Raw genomic sequence first — 16,931 nt, 5'->3', positions numbered from 1 at the left:
ACCTAAGAATAATGGAATGCATGCTTGTGGTATATTCTGTATTCAGGATAATGATTACCTTGAAAAAGAAAATGAGTGTTAGAGCAATCAGATTAAGGATTTCAGTTGTACTGATAATGTTTTATTTTTTAAACTGGGTAGTGAATATTTAAGTTCATAATTTTTAAAGCCTAGTGTGCATCTGGGTGGAGCGATATCACAGTGAGTCGGACATTTGCCTTGCATGTGACCGACGCGGGTTCAATTACTCTGTACCTCTCGGAGAGCCTGGCAAGCTACCGAGAGTATCCCGCCGGTACACCTGCACAGCAGAGTCCGGCAAGCTCCCTGTGGCATATTCAGTTTGCCAAAAATAGTAACACAAGTCTCACACTGGAGATGTTACTGGTGCCTGCTCAAGCAAATGGATGAACAACGAGACGATAGTGCTACAGTGCTTTAATCTTTTAAAGTAACACCCTAATTTTTTATGATGACAATAAAAGTGTTTAAAAAGTAAAACTTCTGTTGGCATAGAAGAGGCAAAAATACTACTAATCTTAATTTGTACACTTGTTTTTAATATTTTGAATATTATCATAGGTATACAATATAACTGTGAACAATAACAAGAAAATAATCCTATCTACTCATTTTACATGTGTATACATGTAAATATATATTGAATTTATGTATTTATCAGATGTCTGACATTTGTTCTTTTGATGAAATACTAAAAAATACTAAGATTAAAACATACACATTTTATAAATCAAATTTCCTATATCTTTCTTATAAATTTCCTATATCTTAGAGAATAAATAATATATGAAAAATTATAACAATTTATCCACAGAAAAAACTGAGGAACATATTTGGACTTATTTACAGCACATAATTATCATAATATTTTTCAAATAAATTTATTCTAATTATCCTAAAGTGTAGGAAACTTTAGTAATAAGTAAGTTCATTTAAAAACCAATGTTGTAACACTAAATATAACTCATTTTCAATTTGATCTTTTGCTCATAGTTATTTTTAAGATCAAGTAAATTAGTTTTTATGGTTGTCCAATTTTCATTAATGAGGAAAACCTATGAAAGTTGTAAAAGTTCTATTGATTCCTCCCAATTGGAAGAGACAGTATAGTGAGTAGGGTGTCTGTTTAACATGCAGTAGACCCAGATTAGGTCCCTGGAATCCCGTAGGGTCCCTGGAGCCTCACAAGGAGTAATTCCTAAATGTAGAGTCAAGAGTGAGCACTACAGAGTGAGGCCCAGAACAAAACAAAACAAAATATGCCAATGTCCTTCCTGAAGGAAAAACTAACAGACCAATGTCTATAATTTTTATATCATATTCCATGCCAAAAACCAGTAAATACAATGGGTCTCATTCCCCTGACCCTGAAGGAGCCACCAATACAGCAGCATCGAGAAGGATGTGGAAGGAGAAGCTGAAAAAATCTCAAAGCTGAACTAGGCTGCCAAAATGAAGAAAGACAAAAATGACCATCTGTATTTTCAATGCACGTACACTGGCAAAAAATACATCCATTGAGTACCTGATGGTACAAGTGTGAAAGGTCAAGTACGACATCATTGGTCTGACTGAGATGAGAAGGCATCAATCATATCACGCCATTTTTACAGTGGAGAAGAACTGTTCCTCAGAATATCTGACAAAAGAGGCGTCAGTGGCGTTGGTGTCCTTGTCAACATGAAATTAACCATGATCATTGATTCATTTGAATGCCTAACAACCTGAATTGGACGATTATGTGGCTCACTGCTGGGAGTTTCTATCTTTGTTGTTTATGTACCAACATCCAATTATGATGAAGGAGAAATTGAGAAGTTCTACATGGAGCTGGAGAAGTTCTATAAAGAAGACCACATCTTCTACGAGATCATTGTCAGTGATTTTAAGGCCAAGATAGGACCAAGAAGAACAGCTGAAGAACTCCACATCGGGACCCACAGCCTAGTATGGAGCAAACAGGGTGGCAGACTGTCTGAGTTCGTAATGTCGACCAAGACCATCCATGGTAACTCACAGTTCCAGCAGGCTGAATCTAAAGGTTAGACATGGGAGTCTCCCAGTGGATGGTTCCACAACAAAATTGACCACATCATATTCAATCAACGGTTTTGCATGACCAATGTCGCTGTTGTCCCAAAATTCCAAATGGGATCGTACCACTGTCTCCTTCATAAAAAATTCTACTTCACAGAGCAGGGAGAAAGGACTGCAAAGATTAAAAAGAGAACTCGCAGAACGACAACCAACTGGGAGCTCTTTGGCTCTGTTTCAGCAACATGGAAAATTATCATCATTGACAATATTGATGAGGAATACAATCGACTGGTTCAGCACTTCCATGATTGTGCAAGGAATGCCAAGAGAGAGATAACCACAAAAAATGCCTGTCTTTGAAAACTCTTGAGCTTATTCATCAATGTGGCTTGGCGCATGACTCAGGCAATTGCAAACGAATGATCGAGCTTGCAAAGCAGTGCAGAGAAGCGATCAAGGAAGGCCTCAAAGAGAGAAGAGAAGAAATGCTGGTAGATGTGGCAGAAGCCGGGAAAAGCATCCGTAATGCCTGCCTGTCCTTCACCAACTACAAGACCAAGATCACTGCCCTCCGATGTCCTGATGGATCTATCACATCTTCCAGAAGGGCAATGGAAAAGATTATTCCTGACTTCTACTCAGATCTCTTTGATATCCACATCCACCTGCCCACATACCAAATTCCACAGGATGGATGTTGTTCCCAATGTTCTCCCTTCCAAAACCCGACATGCCATCTTGTCGGTAAAGAAACGAAGAGCACCTGGCCCAGACAAAGTCATACCTGAACACCTGAAGAACCTACCATCAGTACTCATCAGTACACTAGCTCAGCTCTTCACACACTACTTGTATGAATGTAAGTTTCCATCTCATTGGAAAACCAGCAGGACCGTACTACTGTACAAGGGAGACATTCACGAAATTGGCAACTATCACCCGATCTGCCTGTTGTCTGTCATCTACAAGCTGTTCACTTGAGTCATCCTGAATAGGATTAGCAGAACACTAGATGAAGGACAACCATGCGAGTAAGCCGGGTTCCACAAAGGATTCAGCATGATCGATCATCTTGACGCGATAACCAAGCTCATTGAGGTTTCTCAGGAGTTCAAGCTGCCACTCTGTCTAACGTTCATTGATTTAAAGAAGGGCTTTTATTCTGTTGAGATAGAAGCGGTCATAGAAGCCCTAGCCAATCAGGGCATTCAGCTCAATACATCAGGACCCTCCGTTAGCTGTATTATGGATTCAATACCAGGATCTCACCAATCTACAAAGAAGTGATCATCGATGTCAAGAGAGGCTTTCAGCAGGGTGATACTATTCACCAAAACTCTTTAGTGCCACCCTCAGAATGTCATGCAATGACTGGAATGGGAAGGAATGTTAGTGAACCTAGATGGTGGGCAACTACACCACCTCTGCTTTGCTGATGACATCGTTCCAATAACAGCGAACATTAACCAACTGGCACAAATGCTGAGTGACTTCAACCGTGAGTGTGGAAAGGTCGGACTACAGCTGAATCTCACAGAGACAATGTTTATGAGAAACAATCTTGTTCCTGACGTTCCTTTCGCTCTCAACGTAATGACCATCTTCGAATGCAACAGTTATGTGAACCTAGGTCTAGAAGTCAACATGACAAATGACCTGGCACCTGAGTTGTGCAGAAGGAAGAGAGTGGCTTGGAACGCCTTCAAGAGCATCGAAGGAATAGCTAAGAGGACAAAGAACCTCCAGCTCCAGGCACATCTCTTTGATTCCCCTGTTCTTCCTGCATTAACATATTCCTCAGAGACCTGGGCCCTATGGAAACAGGATGAGAACGCTATTTGGATCTCCCAAAGAAGAATCAAAAGAGCTATGCTTGGAGTATCACACTTCACTCAAATGAGAGAAAGAATCCAGAGTTCCGACCTCCGTCAATGCTCAAGAATCAGAGAAGCTGTCTCATTTGCCAAAGCCTCGAAAATCAGATGGGCTGGAAACGTAATGTGTTTTAGAGATGACTGCTGGACTAGAGTCCTTACCTACTGGATTCCACGGGACATCAAAAGATCACATGGCCTCCCACCTATGAGATGGTCAGACTTCTTCATCAAGACCCTGAATGATCGGTTTGAGACTCTTCATGTTCCTTGAACAAGTATATGCCACTGGGATACACTAGCACACAATAAGGACAAATGGAGACATTACTGGCACCTACTTGAGCAAATCGATGAGTAACAGGATATCAAGTCATCAATTGATCAAGTCTATAATTTGCCGTGTTTATTTGAAATACTTAAACTATATCTAAACATTTATTGTTGTGAAGAAACAACTGTCACTGATCTATATTCTAGCTACAAACAACTAGCAAAAAAAATTAAGCATATACCCTAGAGTATGGAAATGAGTAAGCTATGGGAAGGAAAGAAGCCAAAGAAGAAAATCAGAAGAGGCACATGAGATTAAACAGGGGTCAGAGGCAGATGACGTGGCCACAAATGTAGTGGGGAGGTGTGATATATATGTACCACAAACCTGAAACCACTAAAAACTTGAGGTCAAAATTATAGAAAACAAACTGAAAGAAGGAAAGACTGAACAGCAGGCAGGGTGTTTACCTTCCATGTGATCAACCCATGTTGGATCCTCAGCACCCCGTAAGATTGCTCCAACTCTTCAAAGAGTAATCCCTGACCATAGTCAGAGTGGCCCAAATTTAAAAAAATGGTGACTGTTAAGGATGCAGGCTGATGGGTGACAGGCAAATGGGTTATTCTGGTGGAGGGAAATTGACACTGGTGTTGGGGTTGGTGTTGGAATATTGTATGTTTAAAACTCAACGATGCTCCTTTATCAAAGATTAGATGATCATATATTTGAGAGAGATGTCAGTATATTCAAGCCTGTTCCATTGTTCTGCAGCTCTGCCTTTTTTCCAACACCATGCCATTTTAATTATTACTGCTTTGTAGTAAAATTTGAAGTTAGGGAGGTCGATTCCTCCCATTTTCTTTTTCCCAAGAATTGCTTTAGCTATTTGTGGGGGCTTATTGTTCCATATGAATTTCAGGAGTGTTTGCTCCATTTCTTTGAAGACTGTCCTGGATATCGTTATAGGTGTCTCATAGAATTTGTACAATGCTTTGGAAAATATTGCCACTTTGATAATGTTAATTCTCCCAATACATGAGCAGGGGATATATTTTTATTTTCTTGTATTATCTTTTATTTCCTGAAGTAGGTTTTTTAGTTTTCTTTGTACAGGTCCTTTACTTCCTTAGTTAAGCTTACGCCTAGGTACTTGACTTTCTGGGACAAAATTGTGAACGAGATTGTTTTTCTTATGTCACTTTCTTCTCTCTCACTATTTGCATATAGGAAAGCCATGGACTTTTGGGTATTGATTTTATAGCCTGCAACTTTACTATACAAGTCTATTGTTTCTAGGAGTTTCTTGGTGGAGGTTATAGGGTTCTGTAAGTATAGTATCATATCATCTGCGAATAGTGAGAGCTTGATTTCTTCCTTTCCTACCTGGACCTTAATATCTTTTTCTTGTCAAACCACTATTGCAAATACTTCCATTATTATATTGAACAGCAGTAGAGAGAGTGGGCCTCCTTGTCTCATCCCTGATCTTAGAGGGAAGGCTCTCAATTTTTCCCCATTGACAATGTTGCTTGTTGTAGGCTTGTGGTAGATGGCTTTAACTATATTGAGGAAAGTCCCCTCTATGCCCATTTTATCGAGGGTTTTAATCATAAACGGGTGCTGGAACTAAGAATCTTCTTCACCTCAAAAGAAACAGTGACCAAAATACAAAGACAGTCTACAGAATGGGAAAGGATAATCACCCAATACCCATATGACAAGGGATTGATATCAAGGATATACAAAGTACTGGTTGAACTCCAAAAGAAGAAAACATCTAACACCATCAAAAATGAGGTGATGAAATGAAGAGAAAATTTCTCAGAGAAGAAATCCGAATGGCAAAAAGGCACATGAGACAGTGTTCTACATCTTTAATCATCAGGGAGATGCAGATCAAAACTACAATGTGATATCATTTCACACCACAGAGACTGGCCCACATCCAAAAGAATAAAAGCAACCGGTGCTGGCACAGATGTGGCGAGAAAGGGACCCTCCTTCACTGCAAGTGGGAATGCCAACTGGTCCAACCCTTTTGGAAAACAGTATGGACGATTCTCTGAAAATTAGAAATTGAGCTCCCATTTAACCCAGCAATACCACTCTTGGGAATATATCCCATAGAGGCAATAAAAGTATACTTGAAGTGACATATGCACATGTTTGTTCATTGCAGCACTGTATACAATAGCCAGAATTTGGAAAAAATCCTGAGTGCCCGAGAACAGATGACTGGTTAAAGAACCTTTGGTACATCTACACAATGGAGTACTATGTAGTTGTTAGAAAAGATGAAGTCATGAAATTTATATACAAGTGATACTTCATGGAAAGTATGCTAAGCGAAATACGTCAGAAAGAGAGGGACATAGAAAGATTGTGTTCCTCTGGGGTATATAAAGTAACAAAATAAGAGACTGACACCCAAGATTAGCCAAAATAAGTACCAGGGTTTACTCCATGGCTTGTAGGCCAGCCACACATGCTAGGTGGAAAGGCAGCTCAGATAGAGAAGGAAGCACCAAATAAAGGGGGTTGGGAGGATCCTCCCAGGGTGGGAGATGCATGCTGAAAGTAGATTATAGACCGAACATGATTGCCAATCAATGCCTCTTTTGCAAACCACAGCACCCAAAGGGAGAGAGAGAACAAAAGGCAATGACCTGCCATAGAAGCCTTGGATTCTGGTTCAGTGGTGGTAGAAAATGGGCACTGGTGAAGGGATCAGTACTCGATCATTGTATAATTGAAACCCAAGCACAAAAATTTGTAAGTCTACAACTGTATCTCAAGGTGTTTCACTAATAAAAATTAAAAAACATTAAAAAAAAACCTCAGTGATGAATTACTTTGTAAATCATGTTATGTTAATAAAAATAATCTTCAAAACATAACAGAAATTTGGACTGTTATGCAAAACTAATTTGAGGGAAGCCAGGAATTTAGTGTCAGAACAACAGAGATACCCATTGTGCTATGATTACTGACAGAAGGTCCTTTTTACCTTATTGTGAAATCACTGTGCATCTGTGGGTTTTTGTTATTCTTGAGTTACATATGCTAAAATATAGTAAAACTTCAAAATAATAGTATTAAGATGTTGGCACACCAATAGAATTCTTTTTTTAATTTTATAGAGATTGAAAAGCAAAAAATACAGAAGGACCAACTGACCATGCTATATTTTCATACTTTCTATTAGATAGATGTAGAATAAACCATCAGTGTTTTTTTTCATCTGGAAATCTGAGAACTTAAAAATTTGTTATTAATTAATCCTAGTGAGTCTCCAAATTATAAGGAATTATGTTATTCTACTATAATAAGAGAGGATGATCTATGGGGGCATTTGAGTTTGCTCATAACAGCATATCACTATAGATAGATAGATAGATAGATAGATAGATAGATAGATAGATAGAGAGATAGATAGATAGATAGATATTAAACTGTTAAGAACAGATACTACACTTGATCTTAGCCAAAAGGCTTTTGTGGGCTGGAGCGATAATACAGTGGTAGGGCGTTTGCCTTGCACACAGCCAGCCTGGCCACGCCCGGTTCGATTCCTCTACCACTCTCAGAGAGCCCGGCAAGCTACGGAGAGTATAGCTACCTGTGACGTGTTCAATATGCCAAACACAGTAACAAGTCTCAAAAAATGGAGGCATTACTGGGCCCGCTCGAGCAAATCGATGAACAACTGGAGGACAGTGACAGAGACTATATATTTAATTTACTAAATCCTTACTTTGAACCATTGTGATAGAGAGGAACATAGAAAAATAAAACAGGAGGAAGATAGTTATTTACTGCATATTTTGTGTAATTTAGTTTTGCAACTACTGTCCATCCTAATAGAACTCTGACTTTGTTTTTTTTTAAAAAAAGCTTGGCTTATTTTTCATATATTGTGTATTCCATTTATTAATTTTATAGAGGACTCAAATTAGGATAGCTAAATTACTGTTCATTTTGTTGAAGGAAATATGGATTACTCAAATTACTTCTAATCAAAAACTCAAACTGAAAAACAGAAAAAGAAAAATATAATAGAGCAAACATAATAGGAAACAGAACTTGGGAAGCTCTCACCTTTTATTTGTATCTGTTCTATTATTTTACTTTTTTGGAGCCACACGTTCTGCTTCTGTAAGTAAGGTCTTGAAAGCGGCAATAACTGCTTAATATTGGCCTATGTTTGAGTGCCTTTCGGCTAAGTCCAACCAATAGATTACATATTTTGGTTTAAGTATTTGTTTTTTAGTTTAATCATCTACAATATGATTACCGGTTCATATAATAAAACAGAGGTTCATAGTATATAATTCTCAAAAAAACGCCTGACATGAACACAATATTTTCATTTTCTAACAGAGTACAAACTCCACCAAAGTAAAGAACTCACCAGAAAAAAAATAATGTACTTTTGAAAAATTTCTAGAGTAAACAGCCCTGTATATGGTCTTATTGTTGTATAAAAATTGTAAATTTGAGTAGGATATTCATGAAACTATAAGGACTGGAATGAATTATTTTAAAAATTGTTTTTAACAGAATAAAACTAGATTATTTTGGACAGAGTTTATAACATAATAACTTTTATTTCACAAAAAGTGTGAATTCTGTTTGTTTTGTTTTGTTTTGTTTTGTTTTGTTTGTTTGTTGCTTTTTGGGTCACATCCAGCGATGCTCAGGTGTTACTCCTGTCTCTGCACTCAGGAATTACTCCTGGCAGGGCTCAGTGGAACATATTGAATGCTGGGATTCAAACCTTGGTCGGCCGCATGCAAGGCAAATGTCCTACCCGCTGTGCTATCGCTCCAACCCCAAAAAGTGTAAATTCTGAATTGACTCTCAGTGACAAAATGTTCAGTCTTAAAGAAGTTTTAATGTTGAAGATTTCTATCTTTTGAAAGTTCCAGGAAAAGTAGCAATGCATTTTAATTTGGTCTGGAATTTTAAAAAGGAACACTGAAAGATTTCTCTATCCTACATTGTTTATGATACAGTTAGGGAAGTGCAGATGGTTTTACAATTACTGGTCACAGATATAAAGAATAATATTTGCTCCATTTAAAAGGGATATTATTACACTCCATGCTACTTGGGGTAGAAAATAATGTATGAAATTTGCTTGATGTGATCTTTTTTCTCATCTTTCAAATTATTTCTTAAAAATTGTATCCTACCTATTTTATGGTTACCATTATAAGTTTTTATATTGAAAAGAGACCCAAAATGGTGCTTTTGATTCCAAATTAATTGGTGGATTTACTATATGAGTTTCTGTTTAGGACACCCTAAGTGAAATTAATAAAATACTCGGATGAGCTTCTACAAGCAAAGCTCCATATGAGGGTACCAGGACTATTTACCAAACCGCGTGGAGATGCTGGGTTGTTTCGCCTCAGCTCCCAGCAACTTCTGATCCCAGAAGTCACACCCACAACCCGCCCCTAGCGCCATCTTATAGTACACAACAGCAAAGAGATCCAGCTGGCAGAATCCACAACTCCCAGAGAATACTCTGGGCCTCAGAAAGTGCAGATGTCACCAGGAGGTCCCAGATGGGGTAGGTGCAGTCTTCCTGCCTTCCCCAGATGGAATCCCAGCGACCATGAGCTTCTACAAGCATGGCTCCGTATGAGGGTACCAGACTATTTTCGAAACCTAATTTCCTAATATGCAAAGTGATCAATGGAAAGTAGATTATCTAGTGTTTGTCCCTGAAAGATAGGCTTGAATGTTGGTGGGAAACTCTGAGCAAAATATAATGCCCAACCAAAATGCATCTGGACTATGCATTTAACTATGGTGCTATGCTGACCTAGGAGGGGAAGGGTATCTGTCCCTCTACCTGTCCCCCCTTGCAGCGGTGGCATGGTGGCCTGCATCTTTTAGAGCCTAATGAACAACCAGGTATGAGACTACATTGATGAGGCACGTGGGGCCTCTTGGGATGAGGAGTGGAATTGGCCCTGCTCCCCACCATAACAATGCCCCGAGTTGCCACCCTCAAACACCTTCTCCGGCTTCTGAACCACCATGCTCCCAGAGGCACACAAACCAATCTCAGAACCCAGGGGCTTTTGGCAGTAATTTCTCTAGGCTTATTACTAAAATGTCAGAAATCCAAATTTGTGCGGCCACTATTGCGGCCACACATCATATGCTCTTCTTAATCAGCAATAGAAAGTGAATTATCTAATGATGTCTTTTTGGCAGGTATGAATATTGGGGAAAATCCCAGATAATAATTTTGGGTCTTTTGTTGTAATATTGAATGTGATCAATGTAGAGAGAGAGAGACTAAAGTGGAAATCTGCCACACTGGCTGGGAGTGGGTGGGAGGGGGGTATACTGGGGTTCTTGGTGGTGGAAAATGTGCACTGGTGAAGGGACGGGTGTTTGATCATTGTATGACCGACCGAGACTTAAACTGAAAGGCTTTGTGACTGTTCTCATGGTGATTCTATTAAAATAAATAAATAAAATACTTGGTATTTGACCTTGTACTTTTCTAATACTTAAAACTATATATTGTATTATTAAAAGATTATATTCTAAAACCAGAATATGCATGTATCATTTTGTATAAATGTCCTTATTTGTGGACTGAAGCGACAGCACAGCAGGTAGGGTATTTGCCTTGCATGTGGCCGACATGGCCAACCTGAGTTCTATTCCTCTGCCTCTCTCTGAGAGCCCAGCAAGCTAACGAGAGTATCCAGCCCTCCCAGCAAAGCCTGGCAAGCTACTGGTGACATATTCGATATGCCAAACACAGTAACCAGTCTCAAAATGTTACTGGGCCCGCTCAAGCAAATCGATGAACAATGGGAGGACAGTGACAATGACAGTCAGATTATTTATAATCTATAAATCTAGGTTTCAAGTGTTGTTCCATATAAAGACATGGAAACAACACTAAACAAAGAACTGCTTCTCTACTACTTACTTTTCCCCACAAAAGAATCTATGTGGGGTTGAAGAGATAATACATGGATAAGGTAGTTGCCTATCACACAGCTGACCCAGGTTCAATCTCCAGTACCACATATGGTCCTCAAGCAGCATCAGGAGTGATTCATGAGCACAGAGCCATGAGTAAGCCCAGAATCATCACCAGGTATAGACCAAAAACCAAAAGGGGAGGGAGAAGGAATTTTTGTATCTGAAATAGAAGAAATACATGATGTTCATACAGTTAAATGCCAGAATCTGTCCTGATACAAAACCCCTGTTCATCTGCTTTGGAAATTTATCAGCATATATATAGGCTATATTAAGAAACATATTTTCATTTCCCAAGGATAAGACTGTATGATAGTAAATTATGTTAGGTTCCCCTAGGTTGTGATCATTTTTATCACCAAGTCTGGATTTATTCATTTAAAGTTTAAGATTCAAAATAAAAGAACCAAAAGAGAATAACTTTATTAAAATTACATATTATATTTTTGTATACAAATATGTGTTTAATATAGGCGTTGTTTACATACACATATGCTTATTTTCTGTATATATATGGACTTAATATATGTCTTAATATGTTAGACATATTAATAAAATATGTCTTAACTGTTAGAAGATATTACCATTTCTGTATCTTTTTCACTCTGCATTTTATTATCTTTTAAATTATGCTATACAACATCTTTCCTTACAGTTGTCAAAATTAGTATGCAAAATGAAATGATAGAAGTCACAAAGTAAGGAAATATTTTTTTAAAACTTAAGTTTCTAAACTTCTTTTTCTAGGAGAATATTTTCTTAGTTTAGCTTGTTCATTAAAAGCCAATAACAAAAGCCTATTTGAAGCACTGAACTTGCTAACCAGGATACTTTAAGTTCCATCAATTTCATGTACACTTTCTAGTGACTTTTTTTCCATGACTCAAAGTAGATATTGAAATTACATGCAGATGCTGTAAAACATCTAAGGCCTTTACAGCAAACTTTTTATTTAGCACCATTAATGTTGTGTTTATATATTCTCCAAGCAATTTTATGGTTCTCAAATTTTATAGAATAGAATACAGTTCATAAGGTGAGTCTATCAGTAAAGGTACTATAATTATTAAAATACTTAAACCTTAAATCTTAGTGTTTTATTTCTCACAGGGTGAGAGACTGTCTGAGTTCATCATGTCTACCAAGACCATTCATGATAACTCACAGTTCCAGAAGGCAGAATCTAAACGATGGACATAGGAGTGTCCCGGTGGACGATTCCACAATGAAATAGACCACATCATATTCAATCGACGGTTTTGCCTGACCGATGTCGCTGTTGTCCAAAAATTTTGAACGGGATCGGACCACCGTCTCCTTCGTGCAAAATTCTACTTCACAGAGCGGGGAGAAAGGGCTGCAAAGTTCAAAAAGAGAACTCCCAGAATGACAACAAACTGGGAACTCTTTGGTACTATTGCGGCAACATGGGAAGATGCCATTGTTGACAACATTGACGAGGAATACGATCGACTGGTTCAGCACCTCCATGAATGTGCGAGGAACGTCAAGAGAGAGATAGCCACAAAAAATCACCTATCTTCAAAAACTTTTGAACTAATTCGCCAGCATGGTTTGGCGCATGCCTCAGGCAACCATAAGCTAACATCTGAGCTCGCAAAGCAGTACAGAGATGCGATCAAAGAAGACCTCAAAGAGAGAAGAGCAGAAGTACTGGTAGATGCGGCAGAAGCCGGGGAAAGTATTCGTAAAGCCCGCCTGTCCTTCGCCAACTATAAGACCAAGATGACTGCCCTCTGACGTCCTGATGGATCCATCACATCCTCCAGAACGGTAATGGAGAAGATTATCCATGACTTCTACTCAAATCTCTTCGATAGCCATGTCCACTTGCCGACATACCAAATTCCACAGAATGGATATGTCGTTCCCATCATTCTCCCTTCCAAAATCTGACACGCCATTTCGTCGGTAAAGAAACAAACAGCACCCGGCCCAGACAAGGTCAGACCTGAACACCTTGAAGAACCTGCCGTCAGTAATCATCAATACACTGGCTCAGCTCTTCACTCGCTACCTGTCTGAATGCAAGTTTCCATCCCAATGGAAAACCAGCAGGACCGTACTACTGTTCAAGAAGGGAGACATCCATGACATTGGCAACTATCGTCCGATCTGCCTATTGTCTGTCATCTACAAGTTGTTCACTCGAGTCATCCTAAATAGGATTGGCAGAACACTAGATGAAGGACAACCATGCGAGTAAGCCGGGTTCCACAAAGGATTCAGCACCATCGACCATATCCACACAATAACCAAGTTCATTGAGGTTTCTCAGGAGTTCAAGATGCCGCTCTGTTTAAAGTTCATTGATTTAAAGAAGGCCTTTGATTCCGTTGAGACAGAAGCGGTCATTGAAGCCCTAGCCAATCAGGGCATTCAAGCCCAATACATCAGGATCCTCCATGAGCTGTACTGCAGATTCACTACCAGGATCTCACCATTCTACAAAGAAGTGATCGATGATGTCAAGAGAGGGGTGCGGCAGGGTGATACCATTTCACCAAACTCTTCAGTGCCACCCTCGAGAACATCATGCGATGACTGGAATGGGAAGGAATGGGAGTGAAGATAGATGGTCGTCAACTACACCACCTCCGTTTTGCTGATGACATTGTTTTAATAACATCAAATATCAGCCAAGCGGCACAAATGCTGGCCGACTTTGACCGTGAGTGTGGAAAGGTAGGACTACAGCTGAATCTTACGAAGACAATGTTTATGAGAAACAGCCTCGTTCCTGACGCCCCATTTGCTCTCAATGGAACGACCATCTCCGAATGCAACAGCTATGTGTACCTAGGTCAAGAGGTCAACATGACAAATGACCTGGCACCCGAGCTGCGCAGGAGGAAGTGAGTGGCTTGGAACGCCTTCAAGAACATCGAAGAAATAGCTAAGAGGACAAAGAACCTCCAACTCTGGGCACATCTCTTTGATTCCACTGTTCTTCCTGCATTAACATATGCCTCAGAGACCTGGGCCCTACGCAAACAAGATGAGAACGCTCTTCAGGTCTCCCAAAGAAGAATAGAAAGAGGTATGCTTGGAATATCACGTTTCACTCAAATGAGAGAAAGAATCTGGAGTTCTGACATCCGTCAACGATCAAGAATCAGGGACGCTGTCTCATTTGCCAAGGTGTCAAAAATCAGATGGGCTGGTCACGTAATGAGATTTAAAGACGACCCCTGGACTAGAGCTGTTACCAACTGGACTCCACGGGATGTCAAAAGACCGCGTGGCCGCCCAACTACCAGATGGTCAGACTTCTTCATCAAGATCATGAACAATCGGTTTGAGGCCCTTCATGTTCCCGGAGCGAACAGATGCCATTGGGCTACACTAGCACGCGACAGGGACAAATGGAGACGTTACTGGCGCCCGCTCGAGCAAATCGATGACTAACAGGAAGTTAAGTGATTAAGTGATTAAGTGAAATCTTAGAGTTTTATTAAGAAGCATGTATATTGCTTTTGGGGAATAGTTTTTCCCCCAACGCTGCCCAGACACATTGCTCATCATGCAGACATGGGGCAAAGGATAATGGGCACACGAAGAAACACCCTCAGGGAGCAGCTGATGGCTATTCACTTTATTTCGAAGTATACACATATTTTACAGGGGCTCTCAGCTTGAGAGGATGGTCCAATCACAGAAAGTTTAGCATTATTGGCCTCTCATCTCTCCATCTCTGCTTTGCCCTGGTCCAATCCCAATCAAGGCAAGATGCTGCAGTTAGGATGACCTGCTATGCGTACATGACAGTTTCTATGTCTAGGGCTCATGTGACGAGGAGGTCAAGTGAGGCTCAAGACTGAATACCCGCGCTGACTGACACCCTGTTCTTTGCCCAGATATTCCCTCTTGCAAGACTTTGCTTCTGGGCAGCTTTGCAAGGTCAGATCTTATATGAACCAGTGTCTGTCACTATGCTCCGCATATTGCCTGTTCATGTGGAATTGAACATTGGTGCTTCTTGTCTGAAAGAAGCCTTCTATAGGAACATTCATAAATTTAAACTAATTACATTATAGAGAAATGCATATTCCTAAAGATTCATTATTCTCTATGAACAAATAAATGGAAACTTCATGAACATTTTAGACCAACACTGACATATACCTTTTTAGTTGTTCGATTTGCTCGAGCGGGCCCAGTAACGTCTCCATTGGAGACTTTGTTGTTACTGTGTCTGACATATCGAATACTCTCGGTAGCTTGCCGGGCTCTCCGAGAGGGGCGGAGGAATCGAACTCGGGTAGGCCATGTTGGCCGCTTGTAAGGCGAACACCCTACCGCTGTGCTATCGCTCCAGCCCACCTTTTTAGTAATAATTTTTATATGCTGTTTCATAATTGCAGAATGAAATGGGATAGAGGCAAGAATGTCATTGTTAAGCATATTTTAAGGGATGCATGGAAAAATATTACAAACCTCTGAAGGATTTCTGCTCATTTCTTTCATCTGAACAGCTGTGCATATACAATCTGTTATGTCAGTTACTTAAAAATGAAGTTTAGTTCATTTACACTATGCAATTATGTTTTGGTTCTCCATTGTCAGGTAATGAAAGTCAACATATTCATAAATAGAAAATTTCTGAAACTATCAAGTTACGTTCCAACGTTCCTGCTTAAAATGCATTCCAGGGGCTGGAGTGATAGTACAATGGGTAGGGTTCTTGTCTTGCACATAGCTAAGCTGGGTTAAATTCCGTTCACCCCAGATGATCTACCAAGCACTTCCAGGAGTTAATTACTGGGTGCAGAGCCAGGAGTAACCCCTAAATATTGCTGGGTGTCCCATCCCCAGTGAAAAACACCTAAACAAATGTATAGCATTTCAAACTCCTGGTTTCTTTACATTAAATAACAAAAGCAGTGACTCTTGGCATAGTGATGTTCTATTTAGAATACAGTTTTCAAAAATATAAGGGCCCTCTTATAATCAATAGGACTACAGCAATCTTACTGAGTGATAGAGGTTATGTTTGTAGGCTAGCTCTAAGGGGAACAACATAGATCTAGCAGACCTTTTTTCTGCTTTTTGGGTCATATCCAGTTATGCACAGGGTTTACTCCTGGCTCATGCATTCAAGAATTACTCCTGGTGCTACTCAGGGGACCATATGGGATGCTAGGAATCTAACCCAGTTCAGCCACATGGAAGGAAAGCGCACTACCCGCTGTGCTATCACTCCAGTCCTGTAGCATACTTTTTTTTATACGAATTTTTTTTTATTAGTGAAACATCATAAGGTACAGTTATAGACTCACAAATTTTTGTGCTTGGGTTTCAGTTATACAATGATCAAGTCCCGTAGCATACTTTTTTTGCCAATTATCAAATTTATTAAAGGTCAATTGAGGAAAAATATTAAATTTACTACATAAAGGTAAAAGGTAAAGGCCCTCCTGTTGATCGTCGATTTGTTCGAGCGGGCCCAGTAACGTCTCCATTGGAGACTTTGTTGTTACTGTGTTTGGCATGTCACGCGGAGCTTGCCAGGCTCTGCCGTGCGGGTGAGATACTCTCGGTAGCATGCCGGGCTCTCCGAGAGGGGCGGAGGAATCGAACTCAGGTCGGCCATGTTGGCTGCGTGCAAGGCAAACGCCCTACCGCTGTGCTATCGCTCCAGCATATGTGTTCACAATAATAATATAATTTTTTATTAAAAA

The sequence above is a fragment of the Sorex fumeus genome, unplaced genomic scaffold, assembly GCF_029834395.1.
Source record: "Sorex fumeus unplaced genomic scaffold, SorFum_2.1 ptg000034l, whole genome shotgun sequence".
Taxonomy (NCBI): domain Eukaryota; kingdom Metazoa; phylum Chordata; class Mammalia; order Eulipotyphla; family Soricidae; genus Sorex; species Sorex fumeus.
This window is presented reverse-complemented; position numbering follows the sequence as displayed.